Here is a 15,868-nt window from a genome sequence, read left to right on the forward strand (position 1 = left end):
CGAACGGGTACGATAGGACAGAAACCTTCCATTATAAGTATAATGATATACAAAAGTAACTAAATGCATTTACAAATTCCCAATCTTAGTTACTTAGGCAAAATTGAATTGATGTAATTCCATGAAATTACACTTTGTACCCTTGCAAAGACGTTAGTGGAGCGTGTGTGGTTAACCGGCACACTAAATGGTTCTAAGCAAAGGTATCAAAGGGTGACTCAATGTTTGTCATAGTTCGGTGGAGCGTGTGTGGTTAACCGGCACATCGAATAGGTGACTGTAACATGTGGGGGCACCATGTAGATTTGCATGGTTATTCACACCCGCTTTGTGATCCTCGGCATCCCAGTCACAAACTAGAGGGGCATATCGAGATTTAAACATGCCATTGAAAAGTTCAATGAATCTCAAATGACCTAGGAGTTTCCAGTACATTTAAAACTTAATCTGTTTTTTGTTTTTCATGGTGGAAAAATTAGTGAATCGTCATTCACTTACCTTCAAATGTTCTGCAATTTGGGTTACGACATCCCTCTCTCGAGTTGTGGAATATTGTGTTGGGTCCTAGCCCTAGTATATCATTTGGGTGATTTACTAAGGACTCAATAAATTAACTAACTTGAATTCATTTTCTCCCGTTTTGTAGATGTCAAAGTATGACAATCATGGTCTTCCCAAATTTCAAGGAAAAGGTGTTCCTACTAAAATTAAGTTGTTCCGCTATTCAAGTGAAGAATCAAAATGGACTAGTTTGATTTCACTTCCTCCTCCTCCTCCAATTATTCTCCCTAACCCACAAGATCGAAGAATTGAAAGGTTCAGTGTCACTAAAGCCCCATTGGAAATGAATCATGAAGATCGTAAACCCGTGTTTGCCCACGTTCTAGGAATGAAATCACACATCGATAGGTTGATAATGTTGGGTGCGTCATTCCCTAATGAGTTGGCTATAGGCTGGGTTCTACATCACTCCCTGAATCATATAATGAGTTCAAAAGAAAGTATTATATGATGGATCATGACGCAAACCTCATTGACCTAACTTAAATGCTCATTGCTGCTAAATCATAAATGATTTGGCAAAGCAATGGAGCATAATTGTTGGGAAAGTCAACCAACCATGCTTCCAAGGATGTTCTAGGGGAACCGACCTGCGTTTGTTGCCAAGAGAAAGGGCGTTGGATACAAGTCTTCCCTAAGAGCCTGAAGAGTCCAGAAGATGGGGGAGTCAAAGAGTATGGTTGTGCTTCAGGTAAAATCCAGTATCTAACCCCATTAAGTTCCTATTCGTTGATTCTTAATACATGATGTGATAAGATTGCATTTGAATGCTTTGCAGGATCAGTGAAAAGATAGGAAGCTTCATAAAAGAGCAAGATGAGTCTAGTCACGAAGAAATGGATCTCGATCGCATGGATTCGAAGATTAGATTTTGAGCTTATAAAGTTATGATAGAGTTGTTAGGAATATTTGATTACATAGTTTTTCAGTTGATTTTGCATTGTAAGGACAAACGTTTTCCGCTACTTTTATGAATAAAATAATTTTTGTTTGACGTATTTATTTATTTATTTATTTCCTTGCAATGAAATCGTTATGAAAAATTGATGTTTGCATATTTCTACAACAAAATGGAGGTGATTCTTAATTATGTTATTTGTGGAAAGGTCAAGAAATTACCAAATAGGGAAAGTTTCTCATCGCCTAAGTTTCAATTGGATAGAGACTTGGAATTATACAACAAGTATTGCATGATGAATGAGAAGTTTCATATTTGTAAAAAATAGACTAATTCGATGACAAAGTGTCAAGTGAAGGACTAGGAGATCGAGTACACAAGGTTATGTGTTAATCAAGTCCACCACAAGAGTAACAAAGATATTCGTCATGATTTACTAAGGTTAAGTAAATATGATTACACTTATGAGATTAAGTGTAATTCTTAGTTGATTGAAAGAGTTTAAATCAATAGCAGAACGAATAAGAAGAATCAAGTAGGCAGAAAGATAAAAGTTTACCTATTCTAAGAAGAAGGGAGAGTACCTTTTATTATGTTTTATGATAGGTCTTAATGATTAAGAACCATATCTCAATTGATCCTCTAAGTGAATCTTTGTGCAATTGTATGTCTAAGAAAAGGAATCGAGAATTGAAGAAATGGTTCAATCAAGAAGCCAATCATATTTCATTCCAAAACAAGTCTTAGAGTTAAGATTGTGACATTGAACGACAAGTCTCAAGAAGGTTTATAACATTCATCAAATGTGGAAAGTTGTGATGTCTTGGATAAGACAAAGACCAACTAGGACCAATTTTATGAAGTGTTTTGTCTTGATAGAAACTACACTAAATCTTGAATATTCGTTTGTCAAGAAATGTTTATTGACAAAAGAATCTTATATGTCAAGGAGTCTGTAACATCCGGAATTTCAGGTATTATATTTATTCGTTTGAATTTCAAGTTTTGTGGAAGAACTCAGCGAGTTGATGCATAGACTCGCCGAGTAGAGACACGAATCATTATCCGGGTGGATGGCTGGACTCGGCGAGTCGCCCCAAGGACTCGGCGAGTCCATGCTGTTTAATGAAACCCTAATTCCTCGGGTTTGGGGCCTATTTAAAGGGCCTTATGGCCGTCATTTGCGGCTACCAGACCCAGAGAGAAACCCTAGGTGAGCAAGAGCGTTTGTGAGAGGAAAAGAGGCATTTCTTGATCCTTTGTTGGTGTTTTTGAAAACAGAAGAGGACCAAGACAAGAGGAGGCTGAAGAGGGTGCTAATCCAGTGATTCCAGGGCTCAGAGACTTCATTTTGAGGTATTCATTCGACCCTTCTTCAGTTTATGGTGTAATTCTTAGAGTTAGGGCTTTTTAGCCCTATTAGAGGATGGTTATATGGAGTAATTGGCCCCTTCTTGTGTTGGTGCTGTAGATCTAGACCAAAAGAGGTCCAGAGACCCTTTTCCCTTGAGCTTTATGGGTATTAATGGAGGTTATGAACCTAGGATGTCATTTTAGAGGCCATATCTTCATATAAGGCCTTTGAGCCCTTGCATGTGCACCAAGATGTTAGCTTTACGTGATTATAATGCTTTGGGAAGCTGGATCTATGGTTTAGTGAAGCGGATTTGACCTCAAGAGGTCAATTCAGCTTGAGCATGGCATGAACTCACCGAGTCCAATAGCCGACTCGGCGAGTAGGACGAGGGTTTTCCCGATAATCACACAGATGGTGACTCACTGAGTTGGGGAAGCGACTCGATGAGTCAGATGGAATCTAGAGGACAGAGTGCATGATGGTACTCGCCGAGTCAGGAGCCGGACTCGGCGAGTTGGGTCGGGACATTTCACAGATTGTGATCAGTGATGATTTGCAGAGTTAAGGTTGACTCAGTGAGTCGAATGGGGACTAAGAGAGTGAAGAACACATGTGGACTCGCCGAGTCACAGCTGTGCACTCAGCGAGTTTGGTCAAGGTTGACAGTTGAGTTTTAGGGTTAGTCAATGTTTGGACCTTAGAGTCATCGGAAGGGTAGGATAGTCTTTTACCCTTCTTACAGGTAGTATTGAGAGGAAGAGATTAGCCTAGCCCTAAGGGTTGTATTAATTAGAGTATTTATTTTATGTGATTAGGAAGGGGCTAGACCAGAGTTTACCGAGTCAGAGATTTACTGAGATATCCGAGGTGAGTCTTCTCTCTATACTTTACCTTGAGTAGGTAAATAGAGTTATGTGATACAATGCGTGTATGCTATATATGTGTTATGCGTTGCACTGCATTCTTCTATGTGATTTATGCTGTGCATGTTTGCAGAGTTAGAACCTGAGGGTTCACAGAGTTTGGGTGCACGAACCCATAGAGTTATAGCCTCGAGTGGCTAATATGTGTTATATGTGGTATTTTGGGGAACTCACTAAGCTTTGTGCTTACAGTGTTTTATGTTATGTGTTTCAGGTACTAGTGAGGATCGCGGAAAGGCGTCGGCTTGATCAGTACACACACGGGATTTTTATGCTATAAGATCTTGGGATTGATATATGTTATGAATTGAGTTTTCAAACAATGATGTTTTTATGAATAATGAATGAACTATGTTTTTATAAAATGCGAAAAATTGTTTTGGAAATTTATGGTGTTACAAGTTGGTATCAGAGCCTTGGTTTGAGGGATTCGAGTACACCTTCGGGCGTATTTGAACTCAAACTGAGGATTTGAAATATATTTTCAAAAGAGAAACTAGTTTTCTAAAAAGAGTAAAAGATTTTTAGAAAAACGCAGAGTAGAGTCGTGTGTACGATCAGTCAGCGCCCGAACGGTGATTTCCCAAAATACACTTATGTTATATGTTATGAGATTGATATGATGTATTCTCGTGCAAGAGTGGGCTAGGTATTCCTATTAGGACTAGATTGGCCTGATTTGTGATGCCTTAGCCTAGGGGGAGGTGAGCTGCTATGAGATGCTTGAGAGTGAGTAGGTAGCAGTGAGGAGCTTATGAGAGATCTGTTAGAGAGAGTGGATTATGAATAATATAGTACTCGGGACATGGGATCCTAGGAGGAAGACTTGGGGTGTATACTGATACGGTGTGGACAGTAGTATTGGGCCCGTACTACTGAAAACACCGGGGCGGTGTACAGTTCAAGTAAGAATCTTCGGGATGCCAGGGATCAAGGAGGAATGAGTTATCGAGTGCGAGTATGCTCGAGTGAGTTTCTAATGTATCGTATGTTGTATTTCAGAGGTAGATCATGGTGAGAACACGTCATACGCCAGAGTGCAGCGGGACTAGTGATGAGGAGATCCACCGGATCATCCATGAGGAGGTGGCTGCGGCCATCAGGGCAGAGATACCAGAGATTTTCGGGTCTATTAAGAACACGTTGATTGAGACTTTTGATGAGTGTTATGCCGCTCTTTCTGAGGCTGCTGTTGCAGCGGCCACCGCAGCCGTCGCTGCTGCTAGGCCGCAGGGGGGTGACTCGTTGTTGTTCAGGGAGTTCAGCAACACGAAGCCACCAAAGTTTGATGGGACGCAGAATCCGATTGCAGCGATGAGATGGGTAACTGACATTGAGGGGTGTTTCTATACCTACTCGTGCCCGGAGCACTTGAGGATTCGGTTTGCGTTGAACCAGCTTCGCCTGGGGCCGAAGGACTGGTGGAAGTTCGCGACAGCACACTATTCTCCAGCAGGGCTTGGTGCGGTGACCTGGGAGAGGTTCACCACCATGTTTCAGGATGAGTATGTTCCCTCGGTGGAACGGGATTAATTGGCATAGGAGTTTTTGACCCTTAAGCAGGGTACGGAGTCTGTGACGTTTATTACCAGGATGTTTCATGAGAGGGCGATGTTCTGCCCTGAGCACGTGTCTACTGAGCAGGCACGTATGAGCCGTTATTTGAGTATTTTGAGGAGAGATATTCGGGAGTTCGTGGTGAACTCCTCATACCGGACATTTGCCGAGCTTCAGGCAAATACGCGGAAGAGGGAGATCGAGCTAGAGACTCAGGCTAGGGAGGAGGCGGAGTCTCAAGGGAGGGATCGGCGAGCGGCACAGTCCCAGCCGGCAGCCAAGCGGGCCAAGCCCGCTAATTCCAGAGTAGGGAGCCAGAAGGGCTGCACTTGTGGAAAGTGCGGCAAGGGTCATGATGGAGTTTGTAGAGCGGGATCTGGCTACAAGTGTGGCAAGGAGGGGCATATGGCCAAGGACTGCCCCAAGGGGTTTGCAGTGTGTTTTCACTGCAACCAGACCAGACACCAGAAGGCCGAGTGTCCGCTGCTGCGAGGGACAACACAGGGAGCTTCTCAGGGGTCTGCCCCTACTGCCATTAGAGCTTCTGATAGTCGGCCGGTGAAGACCGAGACGCCGAAGGCTCGGGGGAGAGCCATCCAGTTGACTGCGGAAGAGGTCCGCGCAGCACCTGATCTCGTGGCTGGTATGTACTCTTTCATGTATTTATTTTTAATGTTTGAGATTTTTTGCTTGTATTATGATATGCGTAGGTACTTTTCTTGTGAGTTCTGTACCTGCTTTGGTGTTATTTGACTAGGGTACGAGTCGATCTTTTATATCATTGGCTTTTAGTTAGCACATCAGTATTAGTCGAGAGGCGTTGAGTCGACTTCTGAGAGTCTCCATCGCCAACGAGAGAGCAGTGTGTGCCACGGAGGTGATTCGAGGATGTGTACTCGAGATTTTTGGTGTAGAGTTTCCTATTGATTTGGTCCCGATTGCGATGGGGGACGTCTGTGTCATCCTAGGCATGGATTGGTTGAGCAGATTTGGAGCAATTATCGACTGCGAGCGACAGCTGGTGACTGTATGAGACCCAAGTGGGGGATTTCTTATGGTGTACGGCGAGGATACCCATCCTGATTCAGCGTTTTGTTCGGCTGCTAGAGCGAGGCAGAGTCTACAACAGGGTTGTAGTGGTTTTGCAGCGTATGTGATGGATACGAGAGTTGGTGCAGAGAGATCGAGTACAGTTGAGGAGGTCCCGTTAGTGCATGAATCCCCGGATGTTTTTCCTGAGGAGTTACCGGGTGTGCCTCCCAAGAGGCAGGTTGAGTTTCGCATTGATTTGATTCCGGGGGCAGCACCTATTGCCAAGGCGCCCTATCGCCTTGCACCTCCAGAGATGCAGGAGTTATCCTCGCAGCTTCAAGAGCTGTTGGGGAAGGTGTTTATACGGCCGAGCAGCTCGCCGTGGGGAGCACCGATCCTTTTTGTGAAGAAAAAGGATGGTTCGCACCGAATGTGCATAGATTATCGAGAGTTGAATAAGTTAACGGTCAATAACCGTTATCCTTTGCCAAGGATCGACGATTTGTTCGATCAGCTGTAGGGAGCATCTTCGTTTTCCAAGATTGATCTGAGATCTGGATATCATCAGATGAGGGTGCGCGAGGAGGATATCCAGAAGACCGCATTCAGGACTCGTTATGGGCATTACGAGTTCGTGGTGATGCCATTCGGGCTCACCAATGCGCCTACAGCATTCATGGATCTCATGAACAGGGTATGCAGACCAATGCTGGATCGATCAGTGATTATGTTAATTGACGATATTTTGGTGTATTCGAAGTCCATGGAACAGCATGAGGATCATTTGCGAGAGATCCTTAGCGTGCTGAGATCGGAGAGGCTTTACACCAAATTCTCCAAGTGTGATTTTTGGTTACGAGAGGTGCAGTTTCTTGGTCACGTTGTTAACCAAAAGGGGATTTTGGTTGATCTAGCCAAGATCGAGGCGGTGATGAGTTGGGAGGTGCCGAAATCTCCTTATGAGATCAGGAGTTTTCTAGGGTTGGCCGGCTATTATCGGAGGTTCATCAGGGATTTCTCCAAGATTGTTGTTCCTCTCACTAGGTTGACCTGGAAGGGTGTGGTGTTCAGCTGGGGCCTAGAGCAACAAGCCTCATTTGAGACTTTTCGCCAGAGATTGTGCGAAGCCCCGGTGTTGACTCTTCCAAAGGGGATGGAGGACTTCATGGTGTATTGTGACGAATCGATCTATGGGTTGGGCGCGGTATTGATGCAGAGGGGGCATGTGATCGCGTACGCATCGAGGCAGCTGAAGCCTCATGAGGCTAGGTATCACACCCACGATCTAGAGTTGGGGACGGTGGTGTTCGCCCTCAAGATTTGGCACCATTATCTGTATGGGGTTCGGTGTACGATATACACGGACCACAAGAGTTTGAAGTATTTGATGGATCAGCCAAACCTGAACATGCGTCAGAGGAGATGGTTGGATGTGGTAAAGGATTATGATTGCAAGATCCTGTACCCCCGAGCAAGGCTAATGTGGTAGCCAACGCCCTGAGTCATAGAGCAGAGAGCGCCCCGATTTGGGATATTTGTATGAGATTGACAGTGATGACTCCGGTGTTGGACACCATCAGAGGGGCTCAGGCTGAGGCAGTGAGACCGGAGAACCGCAAGAGAGAGCGAGTTATCGTATAAGTGTCGGAGTTCGTGACCGATAGCAGAGGGCTTATGACCTTCCAGGTTCGGATTTGGGTACCGTTTGTTGGAGGAGCGCATACCATCTTGATGGAGGAGGCGCATAGATCGAGATTCTCGATCCATCCCGGGGCCACTAAGATGTTTCTGGATCTTAAAAGGGAGTATTGGTGGCCCCGTATGAACAGAGATGTAGCGTGGTTTGTTGAGAGTTGCCTAACCTGTCGTAGGGTTAAGGTCGAACATCAGAGACCGCATGGTAAATTGCAGCCACTGGAAGTCCCAGAGTGGAAATGGGAACAGTTATCCATGGATTTTATCACCAAATTGTCGAGAACGGCGAGGGGTGTCGATGCAATTTGGGTGAAAGTAGACCGCTTGACAAAGAGCGCTCACTTTCTCGCCATTAGTGAGAGTTCTTCTACGGAGAGTTAGCAGAGATATATGTGAGAGAGGTGGTATCGCGGCATGGGGTGCCGATCTCGATTGTGTCAGATCGAGATGTGCGTTTCACTTCCAGATTTTGGAAGAAATTCCATGAGGAGTTGGGTACGAGGCTGCATTTTAGTACCACATATCACCCACAGACTGACGGTCAGAGCGAGCGGACGATTCAGACGCTCGAGGACATGCTCCGAGCATGTGTGTTGGATTTTGGCGGAAGTTGGGACACATATTTGCCCTTAGCGGAGTTCTCCTACAACAACAGCCATCATTCGAGCATTGGTATGCCACCCTTTGAGCTGTTGTATGGGAAGAGGTTTCGGACTCCCATTTGTTGGGGAGAGGTAGGGCAACGACTGATGACTAGCATGGGGATCATGCTTCAGACGACAGAGCATATTCAGCAGGTCAGGCAGAGATTGTTGACCGCTCAGAGTCGCCAAAAGAGTTATGCGGATAGGCGACGATCCGAGCTTGAGTTCCAGGTCGGTGATTATGTTCTCCTGAAAGTATCTCCTTGGAAAGGAGTGATTCGATTCAAGAAGAGGGGCAAGCTAGGGCCCTGGTTTATTGGCCATTCAGAGTGATCGCGAGGGTAGGCAGAGTAGCGTATCGCTTGGAGCTACCTGCGGAGTTGGAGCGGATTCATAATACCTTCCACGTGTCTTAGCTGAGGAAGTGTATAGCCGACGAGTTGGCGGTAGTGCCGTTAGAGGACATTCAGGTGGATGCGAGCCTGAACTATGCAGAGAGGCCAGTTGCGATTATGGATCGGAAGATCAAGGTTCTGAGGAACAAGGAGGTGCCTCTGGTGCAGGTTCAGTGGCAACATCGGAGAGGATCCGAGTTGACTTGGGAGCCAGAGCGGGAGATGCGTGAGTAGCATCCGGAGCTACTTCAGGGATGAGACTTCGAGGGCGAAGTCTGATTCAAGTGGGGGAGAATTGTAACATTTGGAATTTCAGGTATTATATTTATTTGTTTTAATTTCAAGTTTTATGGAAGAACTCGGCGAGTTGATGCGTAGACTCGCCGAGTAGAGACGCGAATCATTATCCGGGTGGATGGCTGGACTCGACGAGTCAACCCAAGGACTCGGCGAGTCCACGCTGTTTAATGAAACCCTAATTCCTCGGGTTTGGGGCCTATTTAAAGGGCCTTATGGCCGTCATTTGCGGCTACCAGACCCTAGAGAGAAACCCTAGGTGAGCTAGAGCGTTTGTGAGAGGAAAAGAGGCATTTCTTGATCCTTTGTTGGTGTTTTTGCAAATAGAAGAGCACCAAGACAAGAGAAGGTTAAAGAGGGTGCTAATCCAGTGATTCTAGGGCTCAAAGACTTCATTTTGAAGTATTCATTCGACCCTTCTTCAGTTTATGGTGTAATTCTTAGAGTTAGGGCTTTTTAGCCCCATTAGAGGATGGTAATATGGAGTAATTGGTCCCTTCTCGTGTTGGTGTTGTAGATCTGGACCCAAAGAGGTCTAGAGACCCTTTTCCCTTGAGCTTTATGGGTATTAATGGAGGTTATGAACCTAGGATGTCATTTTAGAGGCCATATCTTCATATAAGACCTTTGAGCCCGTGCATGTGCACCAAGATGTTAGCTTTACGTGATTATAATGCTTTGGGAAGCTGGATCTATGGTTTAGTGAAGCGGATCTGACCTCAAGAGGTCAATTCAGCTTGAGCATGGCATGAACTCGTCGAGTCCAATAGCCGACTCGACGAGTAGGACGAGGGTTTTCCCGATAATCACACAGATGGTGACTCACTGAGTTGGGGAAGCGACTCGGTGAGTCAGATGGAATCTAGAGGACAGAGTGCATGATGGTACTCGCCGAGTCAGGAGCCGGACTCGGCGAGTTGGGTCGGGACATTTCACAGATTGTGATCAGTGATGATTTGCAGAGTTAAGGCTGACTCAGTGAGTCGAATGGGGACTAAGAGAGTGAAGAACACGTGTGGACTCACCGAGTCACAGCTGTGCACTCGGCGAGTTTGGTCAAGGTTGACCATTGACTTCGTTGACTTTTAGGGTTACTCAATGTTTGGACCTTAGAGTCATTGGAAGGGTAGGATAGTCTTTTACCCTTCCTAGAGGATGTATTGAGAGGAAGAGATTAGCCTAGCCCTAAGGGTTGTATTAATTAGAGTATTTATTTTATATGATTAGGCAGGGGCTAGACCAGAGTTTACCGAGTCAGAGATTTACTGAGATATCCGAGGTGAGTCTTCTCACTATACTTTACCTTGAGTAGGTAAATAGAGTTATGTGATACAGTGCTTGTATGCTATATATGTGTTATGTGTTGCACTGCATTCTTCTATGTGATTTATGATGTGCATGTTTGCAGAGTTAGAACATGAGGGTTCACAGAGTTTGGGTGCACGGACCCACAGAGTTATAGCCTCGAGTGGCTAATATGTGTTATATGTGGTATTTTGGGGAACTCACTAAGCTTTGTGCTTACAGTGTTTTATGTTATGTGTTTCAGGTACTAGTGAGGATCGCGGAAAGGCGCCGACTTGATCAGTACACACATGGGATTTTTATGTTATAAGATCTTGGGATTGATATATGTTATGAATTGAGTTTGCAAACAATGATGTTTTTATGAATAATGAATGAACTATGTTTTTATAAAATGCGAAAAATTGTTTTGGAAATTTATGGTGTTACAGAGTCAGTGGGAGTCTTAATGATCTTGAAAAGTTTCAAGAACTAATCAAGAATAAACCTTATCGATCATCACTAGCACACGACTTGAGGTTTACAACCTATCGTGTTGACATTATCTTGTTTCTGTGCCGTTCCAATTGAGTTAATTATGCATGTAAGTTCTATGAGTTCTCATTTGAACGCATAAAAGGTAAGCACCTTGATCAATGAAAAGTACATTGATATGAAAGGATGATCTTCTTAACTACTTGGAAGACATGGTGGGCAGCCGCGTTACCATAAAGCAAGAAATCAAGATTAAGAAAGTTCGGTCCATAAGAGTTTGGATTTGTCGCAAACTTTGGTTTTAACAAATTCGCATGGATAAGAAGACATACACCATTAAAATCTAAGTGTCATAAGATTTCCTCCTTCATGAAGATGGATGTGTGGAAATGCTTTCACTAAGAGAGATTTTAAGAAAATAGCAATTGTAAAATTGTATTCTCAAATTTGATTATGGTTACGGTATCGCTTTCCATAATTCGAATTGTGAGATTTGGCAATTAGTCTGAATTGTTTAAGACACACATATGAGCTATCTAAGGCAAAGGTGTATAAGTTTAAGAAGCTTAGATAAAGGATTATCAAAGCATTAGGTATTAGAAATATGAACTTCAGAAATTCAATAAGTATTGTTTTATGGAAGTTCAGTTGTTTTCTAAATACATGTCAAAGCTAGTGGGAGCATAAGTGTTGTGCTTATATGATAATAATCATCATGATAGTGGGAGCATAAAAGTTGTGCTGGTATGATTATTAAGGCAAGTATTGCAAGTTAGCAATATTAATTATAGAAAACAAGAGTTATACTTTGCAAAGTCGCAAAGGTTGAATAGTTGTTTTGCTATAAGTAAGGGAGAGAATATTGTACTTTGTTTCAAAATCTAAAGCTTAGATTGAGAAATTTTAATAAATTTAGTCAAAGGATACATAGTGTGTTCTTAAATTTCGATTATGATTACGGTACCCCTCTTCATATTTCGAGTTGTAAGAACATGACACTTAAAATATTATGGCAAAAGATTCATAATGTATCGTATCTTTATGTAAGACATTATGCATCGTGTCCCATACGCTTCAGGTATAGGATCGATTGCAAATACTATAATATTTGACCATTCTAAAATTTTCCAAATGTCTAGCGCATTTAGAGGGAAAAAGGACAAGAATCGGTTTTGACTAAGATAATTATACAACTATCAAAGGACGATCCAAAGCTCGCTGAGGATTGGTCGCTTGTGAGTAGTTGGAAGTATGATATTGGATGGAGCATATAGACATTATTATGAATAGATAAGATTCTATTAAGAATGAGTTGTCATATGGTAAGTATGGAAAGGTTTCCATGTTGGGAGTTGGTGTAACGCCCGTAGATCGGTGCTAGTCAATTTAGAGACGATAAGTGTCAAAAATGACTTTTTGATAGAAGATTATTTAGGATGAATAAACCTAACTAAGTTGTAGTATATGTTACGAGGTTTCTGTGCATATAAAGAATGCCAAAATCCGAGTTATAACAAAGAAGTTATGACTTGTTGAAGTTTCGCGACAGAACCGGCACAACGCTGAATGACGTAAAAAGTGAATTTACGTTAGAGTGATATTTAGCCTTAGCAATCTAAACAAGAATCGAAGATCTCGTTGTTAGTAGTGAAACGACGAAAAGTTAGGCAAGAACGGACGTCGGACGAAGAAGTTATGAATTTATAACGAAATTTTTTGTCCCGACCTATTAAAAATAAATAATAAAAATACAATTCGAAATTAGCCAACGAAGTCTAAACGAAAGTCGTAGAGCGTAGTCTCACCTTCGCGTGGATATAAAGAACGTCGAAAACGGAGTTCGTATGAAGAAGATATGAATTTCCGAAGTTTATTAATTAATTTGTATTTATTTTTAATTGGAAATTCCGGCATTATCCGAAGGGGAGTCAGCAGCCTGATCCGAGGTACGCCCCGCGTACTCCGAAGAGTGTCGACACTTCGGATGACGCATGCCATGACGACTTCGGAGCCCTGTACGCCCCGCGTACAGGCGTACGCCCCGCGTACTCCGAGGCTCCAGCCTCCTATAAATAGGATCCGAAGGCAGCCGAGTCTTTTGTTCATTTTCTCTCTTCTCTCTCCCGTTTTGCATTGCTTTGTGTGCCAGAAATATCCCGAAGCCCCGGTATCATACTCTAGCCCCGACGCAAGTCCCGAGATCCCGAAGATCCCGAGAAGTGCGGTTCCCGAGTCGAAGCTCTGCCCGCGAGAAGTTCGATTTTTGTAGAGATCTTCCAGATCTGCTGAGGATTACTACTTCTGCAAGTCGTAGTGCTGTCCGATCATCTTCTGATCAAGTGAGTGTATACTACCTTTCATAAACACGATAATAATACAAGTATGGTTCGAGTGTATTAAGTATATTGTTGTTTATAGGTGTGAGTGTGTTGTTACTTTCTTCTAACACATAAATATGAGGTATTTGTTATAAAATACGTGCTATGTGTATAATATAAAGTTGATTATATGTGTGGGTGTATAGTCCCTTTCATAAACACGAGTATAATACAAGTATTGTTTGAATGTATTAAGTATATGTTTGGGAGAGTGTGTGGTTACGTTCTTCTAACACATAAATATGAGGTATTTGTTATAAAATACGTGCTATGTGTTTATATTGTTGTTTATTTGAGATGAGTATGGAATGAATGTTTTATATAGTTTTTAAATGAGTTAAACTGTATATGTATTTTATATCTACAAATATGTTGGATAGAACATGGGTAGATGAGATAGTTGGTATGTGATAAAATGATGAGGTATGAAAGATGATTAAGAATGATATTGGTAGATGCACCAATTAAGAATGTCATAAAACTAGCAGATGCGCTTGAGAATAATATCGGTAGATGCACCAAGTAGTGAATGTCGTGATCTTGGCAGATGCGCCAAATAGAGATTGTTATAATAATAGCAGATGCGCTTATAGGATAATCTTGGCAGATGCGCTTATGAGATAATGTCAGCAGATGCGCCTAAAAGAGAATGTCATAAACCTGGCAGTCGCGCCTCATACTGTATGACGTAATCCTGGCAGAGGCGCCTAAAGGATGATGTTGGTAGATGCGCCTTATGTAGCAATAGATTTTGTGCTAATTCCTTAGGTCAATCCTAGGAATGGATGGATGTCGGGTAGTTGAATTCTTAGGGTAAAATCCTAAGAAATAAAGAAGATAATGGGGATGGGTAATTGGATCGATTGTTTGATGGTTGAATATAATAATTATATTATTGTGGGTTGAAAACCCTATATGCTCACCAAACTCCCAAGCCTGACCCACTCAGTTTTCTTTGTATCACAGGTATTAATACGAAGACATATTTCATAGAGAGATTTAAAGGAGATATAAATCAATTGTGTAATTAAATGTAAGTTCTGTTTATGCTTATATGTCTGTATCGGAACATGACATCCTGAGGTTTTTTTATTAAATGAAAATACATTCTCTTTGAGAAATGTTGTGATAAGTTATTATCATGTCTTGTTTTGGGAACAAATTTCCGCAACCATTTTCTTTAAACGATTACTCTGATTTTATAAAACAAAGCATAAACAAATCGTCTTTTCTGGCCGGGAAAATGGGGATGTCACAGTTGGATATTGAGAATGTATGTCTAGATTAGAAATTTTTATGCAAAAAGGATGTTCAAAGGAATGTAATTTGAGTGAGAGACATCACATCTATGGAATTGTCTTGTAACAATTTTCGATAGAGAGCATTGTAATTCATTGGCAATAGTCATTGTGACCTTAGTGCAGTGACATTACAAAAGGATCATTGCATAAAATGTTAGAATCTAACATATTCTATAAGTGGCAAGAATTTGATATTCTTACACTTGTGATAAGGATTGGGAGTTGTGAAATGAGTATAATTGGAAATGTGTTCATTTGATCTATTTCACAAATTAAGAACCATAGGTAAACATTGTGTGCATGCTAAGAGCATGGGACAAGTGTTGTAATAATTCAAGTAAGAAGTTGATTACCCGAAACAACAAATAATGAGTAATCGATATGGTGATAAATAAAAGGTGTTTTATTTATACTCAAAGGTTTGAGGCCATATGGGATTAGTATTATTCTTGTGTTTCACTTTGCATGTTTTGACTTCCTGAATAGTTAAATTGGTTCAGAACAATCAAATTATTCGAACGGACCATAGTCGTTCATATGTTGGAAGTAGGTATGAATGAAGACTGTCGTGAATTGGTGAGTGGATTGTCTAAAGTGTATTAGACATAAGCAATTATTTGCTGCAACGTTCATGAGTGCTTATGAATATGAGTTTGAGCATTGGATTAAACCCACGCTCACTTGGATCACTTCATGGATTTTATCACGAGTGATTGGTGAGACGATTATATCTTATATTCTTGAAACCGAGATGTGTGAGTTGTATCTTGCGATTCGGTTGCACATTGATAATATGTAAACACACCAGTAACTTGGTGTTATAAAACATATTGTTGTGTGTGATTCGGTGAGTGAGTGAAAGTGAGCATTGAGTCAAAGTTTATCCGTTCCTTTTATCCAAAGTGGGATAAAAGCGATATATGTGGGCCCCTCGATGATTTAGTGATGGAACCTAAGTGCTTGGCCAAGCTGGGACTAAATTGATGTGTTCAATTGTAGTCTGTTGTCAGTCGTCATAAATCTGATTTCGGGAAACAGCACATAGACAGAG

Source organism: Lactuca serriola, chromosome 4 (genome assembly GCF_051521515.1).
Source record: "Lactuca serriola cultivar US96UC23 chromosome 4, Lser_US96UC23_V15, whole genome shotgun sequence".
In the NCBI taxonomy this organism is placed as follows: domain Eukaryota; kingdom Viridiplantae; phylum Streptophyta; class Magnoliopsida; order Asterales; family Asteraceae; genus Lactuca; species Lactuca serriola.